The sequence below is a fragment of the Capricornis sumatraensis genome, chromosome 6, assembly GCF_032405125.1.
Source record: "Capricornis sumatraensis isolate serow.1 chromosome 6, serow.2, whole genome shotgun sequence".
NCBI lineage: Eukaryota > Metazoa > Chordata > Mammalia > Artiodactyla > Bovidae > Capricornis > Capricornis sumatraensis.
In genome coordinates, this window is record NC_091074.1 from 103,947,034 (window position 1) to 103,956,198 (window position 9,165).

At 42.2% G+C, this 9,165-nt stretch overlaps 1 non-coding gene and 1 pseudogene across 1 annotated transcript; one reads left to right on the forward strand and one right to left on the reverse strand.

Moving 5' to 3' along the window:
• Positions 1-1,912, forward strand: part of LOC138080806 (large ribosomal subunit protein uL18 pseudogene) — a 62,270-nt pseudogene extending 60,358 nt beyond the window's left edge.
• Positions 1,913-8,662: 6,750 nt separating this feature from the next.
• Positions 8,663-8,861, reverse strand: LOC138081589 (U2 spliceosomal RNA). Its single transcript, XR_011145042.1, has one exon. It is a non-coding gene; the product is annotated as a U2 spliceosomal RNA (small nuclear RNA).
• Between the last annotated feature and the right edge of the window lie 304 nt (positions 8,862-9,165).

Sequence of the window (9,165 nt, forward strand, 5' to 3'; positions counted from 1 at the left end):
GCAGTCATTAAGACCAAGATAACAGTGCAAGTTGTCAGTGGTTCCTTGCAGAGCGGAGAAATGTCAAGGCTGTTGGGTGTCTAAATGGAGTCGCAGGTCCTAGGGTTAATGTAACGGGAAAAAAAAAATGACAGTGTACAGAGTTGAAGGCTAGTCCAACAATTATCAAGTCCCCAGGGAGTCTCAATAAAGACTTGTTGACTCTGTTCTAACAATAGGAAGGGTGGTATGCTACACCATAGTTCTTCCTTCCTGATTTCCAGCATACTGACCCACACGCCTATACTGGACATTCCCAGTGGACAATCACTGCTGTGCTTTTAATATATTAGATATCCATAGGCCATCCATGTTTGGCCAAAACCCTTCCTCAGAGGAACTATTCACCCCACCCCATCCATATGGCAAATTCCTACATGGCCTTGTCTTCCCCAACACATTTGGTTAGTTAGGGATGAAGCTCTTGACCCTGGGAGAGCTAACCAGAGCCATTCTTTAGGATACTCTCAACTGGAATAAGAGAATCAGTCTATGCTTATCCACACTGCATGCCCCTCTACTTGCTCTAGTGTTTCTCAGCCACTGCAACTGAGGTCTACTTGGTCTGTTTCTCTGGATTCCAACTCACTGCATCATTCTTGGCTATTTCTTCACTATCAGTACGTCTTCAAAGTATTCAGACCCTCCAGCCAGCAAGATAAGTTAGCCACTGCCATCCAGCATCAAGGGCTGAGCCTAGAAAAGCATAACACATCCGCGAATGTTGTATAGTACAGTATAGACTAGAACTGCCACCAGAAGTCAGAAAAGGGAAAAATCAGTGTGGGGTCTTATAAAACAAATGGCTAGAATTTAGAGAGATAGAAAGGACATTCTAATCTAGAAAAAATAATGACAATGAAGCAGAAAAGAGCTTAGGTCCAGAGGCCTGCAGACAAGAAATGAACTTGACTGGAGTGAGTCTTGTAAGAATGGGACCATAGAGCTCTGTGGCAAGCTGCAGAGTTGGGGTTCTGTTCTACAGTATGGGGTTAAAGTTTTCCAGAACACGGCTGACTTCAAGAGATACCGAGTAAAATTCAGATGGCAAGAGGGCAAAACTGACTACTATCCTCAGAAACGATTGGTAATCCAAGATAAAAATAAGTACAACACATCCAATTACAGAATGATCATTCATGTAACAAACAGAGATATCATTTGTCAGACTGCTTATGCCTGTATAGAAGGACATATAACAGTTCGTGCAGTTTATGCTCACGAACTCCCAGAGTATGGTGCGAAGGTTGGCCTGACAAATTATGCTGTGGCACACTGTACTGGCCTGCTGCTGACCTAAAGGCTTCTGAATAGGTTTGGTATGGACAAAATTTACAAAATTTCCAAGTTGAGGTGACTGGAGAAGAATACAATGTGGAAAGCGTTGATAGTCAACCTGGTGCCTTCACCTGTTACTTCGATGCAGGACTTGCCAGGACCACTACTGAGAATAGTTTCTGGGGCCCTGAAGGGAGCTGGCAATGAAGGTTTGTCTATCCCTCACACTACCAAATGGTTCCCTAGTTATGATTCAGAAAACAAAGAATTCAGTGCTGAGGTACACCGAAAGCACATCATGGGGCAGAATGCTGCAGATTACATGTGTTATCTGATTGAAGAAGATGAGGATGCTTACAAGAAACAATTCTCTCCATTCATAAAGAACAACATAACTCCATACATGATAGAGGAGATGTATAAAAAAGCTCATGCTGCAGTATGAGAGAATCCAGTGTATGAGAAGAAGCCTAAGAAAGAAGTTAAAAAGAAGAAGTGGAATCAGCCCAAAATGTCACTTGCTCAGAAGAAAGATCAGGTAGCTCAGAAGAAGGCAAGCTTCCTTAGAACTCAGGAATGGGCTGCTGGGAGTTAATAAAGTGAAAGTGAAAGTTGCTCGGTCATGTCCGACTCTTTGCAACCCCATGGACTGTACAGTCCATGGAATTCTCCAGGCCAGAAGACTGGAGTGGGTAGCCTTTTCCTTCTCCAGGGGATCTTCCCAACCCAGGGATCGAACCCAGATCTCCCACATTGCAGGCGGATTCTTTACCAGCTGAGCCACAAGAGAAGCCCAGGAATTAATAAACCAAACCACAATCTTCTATCTGGATTTTTCAGGTAAAGACAATAATAAACATACCGAACAAGAAAAAAAAAAAAAAAGAATGGGAGCATAATGCCATCTGCAACAACATGGATGGACCTAGAGATTATCACACTAAGTAAATCAGACAAAGACAAATATCATATGGTATCACTTATACATGGAATCTAAAAAAAAGATACAAATGAATGTATCTGCAAAGCAGAGACAGATTTACAGACTTTGAAAACAAATTTATGGTTAAGGAAAGGGAAATATTGAGGGGAGGGATAAAGTAAGAGTTTGGGACTAACACATATACATTCCTACATATAAAATAGATCATCAACAAGAACCTACTGTATAGCACAGGAAACTCTCATTATTCTATAAACACCCACATGGGAAAAGAATCTGAAAAAGAATGGATACATGTATGTGTATAACTGAATCAGTTGTATACCTGAAACTAATGCAACATTGTAAGTCAACTATACTGCAAAATAAAATAAAAATTTAAATTTATAAAATGGGACCAAATTAGGTGAATCTGAGAGATTATACAGGGTCTTAACAATAAGGCAGAGGAGATTAGACTTCACATGCAGGCAGGTATCATGGTAGTTTTTGACAGGAAAAGAAGGAAGGGGCTTTCCTGGTGGTCCAGTGGTTAAGAATCTGCCTTGCAATGCAAGGGACGCCAGTTTGATCCCTGAAAGTCCAGGAAGATCCTACATTCCACAGAGCAACTAACCCTATGCACCGCAACGACTGAACTGGCGCTCTCGAGCCCACAAGCTGCAGCTACTGGAGCCCATGCACCCTAGAGCGTGTGCTCTGCCACAGAGAAGCCCCTGCAATGAGGAGCCCTCACACCACAACTAGAGAGTAGCTCCCACTCTCCACAACTAGAGAAAGTTTGTGCAATAACAAAGTCCCAGCACAGCCAAAATATATAAATAAACAAATAAATAACTTTTTTTTAAGAAGGAAAACAATAGTTTAGCTACATGTCTCTCAGAGAAGATGAGATTCTCCCTGAGCTACAAAGAAGATAAAAGAGGGGATGATGCTTATTCTCCCTACCAAAAGCATCCTTCATCGTTCTAAAGGATTTATCATTGGATATTTTGAGACTTTTTTTTGTTAGAGTACTATTCAATTTAGAAATTTAGAAAATATAGACAAGCAAAATAAAAAATGAAAGTCTCCCAAAACTTCATGTACAAAATAAGCATTAAGACATTTATATACATACTTCCAAATGACTTATAATATGTATTAATTAAAATTGATATGTGTTATACAAATATGGTTCTTCTCACTTAGCAATATGTTTTCCATTGGTTGCTTTTCAGTGATAAATTCCTCTATTATATTTAAAATATTATCTGATTCAAAAACCTGAAATTTACATGTATCTTTTTTAGAATTTCATTCCACTGCTCAGATCAACATTTCCTAAATTTGTTCTACAGAACTCTTAGTTACAAGATATTCTGTCCCAAATAATAGAGTTATATTTAGGAGAGGCTTCATCCGTTGTGGAAATGAAAGATTTTTAGGTGTCCTACAATGAACTGATCAAAGTTAAATGAAGTTTGCTCCAAGAAATACCTTCTCAATGAAAATTCATCAATATTGATATAATTCTAACTGAAATTAATGTATTCAGAAAGAGAGCTCAAAACATGGTCTTGTCAAAATATCCTATACCCAACGAAATTATCAAAAGGCGGCCCACTTTTGTAACAGTAATGATCACCCCATTACTCAGTGAGGCCAGCACTGGCCATAGGGCTACTTTACAAGGACTCAGACACCAGAATTCAGGCATCTACTTGAAGTTGCAGATGAAATTAAGATCCCTTTCAACCCCAAGACTCCATCAATTTTGAGCATTAAAAAAATCTTTCAGATCCACTTATTTTCCAGCCTCAACATAAGCTATTTCCCCTCTGCAAGTTTCAGTTTCACCATCTACAAAATGAAGGATCTTTGTGTGAAGTCAGGGCTGCCATCCAACTGTGGGCCATAATCTGGATCCCCTTGGGGTCACTTCCTACACTAACATATTCATACCCCCTTAGTATCCTAACTTTTACATCCTCAGTGAGGATGTCTTTTCTTTCTCTGTTCAGGAAAAAATGGTATAAGTAAACAATATCATCAAGAATTGCTCACATGTGCACACAGAGCACACACCAAACAGCTGGAAAACAAAGAAAGTAGGTGAAAGGTGAAGTTGCTTTGCTGAATGGGTATTAGAGGTTGGCGTACAAATCCACAGGGAGGATGAAAGCTTCACTAACACTAGCACTTGCTCTGAAAAATCTGTTCACAGAACTTCCATCTCAGCAGCCCAGCCTCCTGTCCCCCAGCTGGTTTCTTCTGAAAGGCCTAGAGGCAAAGATATAGTTTTTCTCCTTCTCTCTCCTTTTTTCCAGGAATACAAATAGAAGTGATTCTTCTAAATGTTTTTAAGAGACTAAGGCTCAATCAGAAAGAGATCTTCAGGAAAAAAAGCTTGAAGCAACTTCAAAGCAGCCCTTGGACCCCACATGATTTGGCTTCTCTGAACCCTGGGAGGGGTCTTGCTATTTTGTGTGCTCCTCAGAGCCCAGAGAAACCAATTTTGTGCCCCTCTTTCTTCCTGATGTTGAACAAGAATACAGGAATCTCAAGGGGGTTTTATCTGGGATATACTGCAATGTGGAATAAAATTACTTTGAATGGTAGTCCTTTCTTGAAATGAACTTTCACTCACCTTCCAGGCAAAATATCAAAAAGACCAGGCAAAAAGACCAACAAAACCTTAATCTAATTAAGTCTGAGAGAGGCACAGAGTTGATTTCTCTGGCTGAACCTAATACCCCTGAAGAAGCTCTAAAACCCTCAGGGCTCCTTACTGGGTGCAGAATTAAGCCCATTGCTCATGCTTGAATAAAATATACAAATTCAAGCAGTCTAACATTTTGGGTTTTGTGCCTGAGGTCTAGTGTTCCTTTTGTCCTGTGTCTCTTTCCATAGAGGACAGTCACTTGAACCTACTCCAAAGTTGGCTGGCTCCATCATTATAAAATCCTTATGTTCACCTTAAAGAGAACCGATCATGCTAGTGCTGTTTACAGTGCCAAAGGCAGAGAATGGGCCCCCAAAGCCTCAAGAGTGAGTTACAGGACTGTTCTTTTACTGTCTGGCTAATAAACATTTGTAACTTTAGCAGAATTTTATCAAAGACCTCAGCTGGTGTAGAGGTTGTAAGGAAGATGATTTATAGTCCCACTCACCTGAAACTATTAGAGCTCTGAAAATCTGTTTTGTCCAGGACATTGAAAGCCCCATGTCCCAGGAAACACCAGAATACTAGGCAAACCAGGACACTTGGCCACCCTAAATATCTACCAGAACAATAACCAATGCCAAATTAGCTTGAGTCATTGCAAAACATCTTGTTTCCCTTATAATAACTTTTACAGATTTAAGTCCCCCCATAAAAAAAAAAAAAAAGAGATCTAGAGCCTTGCTACTCAAAATGTGTTCCACAGACCAGTATGTGGTCCACAGATCTCTATTCCCCAGAACTTACTAGAAACGCAGTCTAGGTCCCACCTCAAACCTACTGAATTAAGATCTGCAATTCCACAAGGTCTCCAAGTGAGACCATGCACTAGCCTAAAGGAAGATATCTCAGAGGGTGACTTTTAGCTCAGTCTTGAAGTCAGTAGGAGTGAGTCACCAGAGGGCACAGCAAACAGAGGCACAGAAGACAGCAACATGTTCATTCATTCACCAGGAGTCATTTGTTGTTTCTGGGGGTTAGGGGTGGACATAATCTGGAAGGCAAACTGGAGACAGACCGTGGAAGCCCTTGAACATGAGACTGTTTAGCCCTGTATCTTCCCTGTTCTCTCTCCTCTCAAGGCTCAGCTACTAAATTCTGTTTTATTTTCTAAAAGCTAGAACCACTCCCTCCCCCTGACCACTTCTGGCAGCAGCTGGACTCCTACAGTGCTAACTGAGGAAGGCAGCAGGTCCAGGAAGACCCTCCCCAAGGGATGCATTCAGGTTTAAGCTTTTCTATCTGGGAACCTTTGAACACTCAGAGTCCTGTGTCTGGTTTAGGGAACTCAGCCTCTGATGGGGGAAAGCAGAGGAGAGAGCCAGCAGTTAAAGGAATGCAGATCAAGATCTCCATTTCCAAATGAAAAGCTGGAAAAATGAGATGTAAGCAGTTTCTCTTTCATTCAGAAACCATATGGAGTACTGGTTACTTAATTACTTTGTGCCTCAGTTTCTCAAGCCATACAGTGGGATAACCCTTGTACCTACCTCAGATTGAGCTCGTGAATTAATGTAAGCAAACCTCCTAAAACAGTACCTAGATCCTAATAGGAGATCTGTAGATGGTACTGCTTTGAATTGAACATATTGCAGGAGTTGAAGACATGACTTGCTGAGTGAGGAGCTCGGATGTGGTAGTTAGCCTCTGATTCAACCCAAGGGGCCATCTTCATAGATGCAGACATTTGCAAACACATTATTCTTTGCTACTTAAGTGAACACCAAATAAAGAACAGTAATCAATCAAATACAAGGTGAACTGAGACTTACGGGGTACATTAGTTAGGGGATGATCAGAGAAGCAGCGTGAGGATGAGTGATACAGAATAGGATTTATTACAGTGGTTAGACCTTAAGTTAAACCATACAAAGCCACCACACTGTGCATTCCTAGCAAGGCTGTTCAATTTTGAAATTTCACCAAAAAAACTTAGTCCCTATACCAAAGCCCAGGAGACCGGTTCAGAGGGTTTCCTTTCCTCTTTCCCTTTGGGGTATAACACACACTACCCTTTGTACACCTCTGTAATACAGCCTGTGTCACTTATGCTCCAACTATTGTGTCCACCTCCTCCCTGGATTCTGTAAGCTCCTTCTGGCCAAAATTTGTGCTTCATCTCTTTTTATCTCCAGCTTCTGGCATAGTTCCTGTCACGTGTTAGGTCAAATCATGCAAAATTATACCATCGTTGGTCCACAAAAAAAAAAAAAAATCAGAATTTCATAAATTTCAGGGTATTCAGAGGTCCCTGGCAAATGTTAACCAAGTAAGTGAACACAAGGCAACCACATACTCACAATTTCTGGTTAAGCATAAATGAAAGAAAGTACTTGATGTAAGGAGATGCCAGCTCCTTATTACATACTCAATTATCTCTATACCCTTGAATTCGGAAGTGCCAGTGAGTGAACCCCAACACATCAAATACACAAGTTCTGTAGCACTTTCAGGTTTCTAGAGCTTGGCAGTGTCTCCACACAGAAGATGAGTGATTCCCCAAGGGGTCAAATACACAGTTTTCTGTACCATTGCAGTGTTTTCAGAGGCTGGTAGTATCGCCACACAGCTAAGTGACAGACTCTGAGATGGATGAGATTAACTTCTGAGATGGCAAGTGTCCAAGACAGCTCAGTAAGCAGCTGCTGAACTCTGCCTGATTTTCAGTCCCAGCATCACGGGATAGCAAGGAGCTTCAGAGGTCACGGATCCCAACTATACATCACTTGGAAGTGAAAATTAGCAGATGCAAAATAACTATTTTAAAAATCAAGACATGTGTCAGTGAAAGAGTTTGAGAAAAGGTAAGCAAGAAAGGAAAGAAGAAGATAGCTGATAGAAACTCTTTAGCACCAGGCAGTTGCACCTGCCAAATGTAGCCTTTGTCCTCACTTCATCCAGCTATAAGAGGTCTAAAATTGTGAGGTGTGGCAAGATCCCCCATCCAAATGGACCCCAGCGGCCACCATTTGAAGTTGCAGAGAGGCCTGAGCTGGTGGGTCAGGGAGAGGTTGTTCTGAGCCTTTAAAAAGGACAAAGCTCCAGAGAAATGTTATCCTTGCAGATGTGCTTCTGCCTGGATCCAGCCCTACAGTTACCTGGGGTCTGGGCCTCCTCTCATTTCCATTTCCTACTCCTTGGTCCCCAGGTCCCCTAACCATCACTATCCTCTGCCCCTGGTTACATGGTGACTGGACTCTTCACCTCCATCCTAGGTCCTGGGTCCTGCCTCTCACATCTTGCCGGGTTAGGAGGACAGGGCAAGTGAGTTTAGAAGAGCTGGTTATCTTATACAGGCTGCTGCTGCTGCTAAGTCACTTCAGTCATGTCCAACTCTGTGCAACCCCCTACACAGCAGCCCACCAGGCTGCCCCGTTCCTGGGATTCTCCAGGCAAGAACACTGGAGTGGGTTGCCATTTCCTTCTCCAATGCGTGAAAGTGAAAAGTGAAAGTGAAGTCGCTCAGTCGTGTCCGACTCTTCGAGACTCCATGGCCTGCAGCCTACCAGGCTCCTCCATCCATGGGATTTTCCAGGCAAAAGTACTGGAGTGGGGTGCCATCACCTTCTCCATTATATATAGGCTGAAAAGTGAAAGTGAAGTCGCTCAGTCGTGTCCGACTCTTTGTGACCCCATGGACTATAGCCTATCAGACTCCTCCGTCCACAGGATTTTCCAAGCAAGAGTGCTGGAGTGGATTGCCATTTCCTTCTCCAGGGGATCTTCCCGACCCAGGAATCGAACCCAGGTCTCCCACATTGCAGGCAGACGCTTTACCGTCTAAGCCACCAAGGAAGCCCATTAATACTTATTGTGCTCAGATAGAGGACGTATCAGATATTAAACTGATAAGAACAGATCCTACACTTGATCTTAGCCAAAAGGCCAAGAAGTGATATATAGGCTCAGTTCAGTTCAATTCAGTTCAGTCGCTCAGTCGTGTCTGACTCTTTGCGACCCCATGAATCGCAGCACGCCAGGATATATAGGCTACATCACTTCAAATTCACAACCAAATGCTCAGAGGTAGGGATTATTTGCCTCCTCTAAAAGATGAAGTTAGGTAACCTGTCAGAAGTCACAGAGCTAATAAAGGATGAAAGAGGAATAAAAATCCAGGTGTATCAGACTTCAAGTCCATATTCTTTCCAACATGCTACACTGTCTCTTTCCATGCTTCTTTTCCACTTTTCCTGGAGTC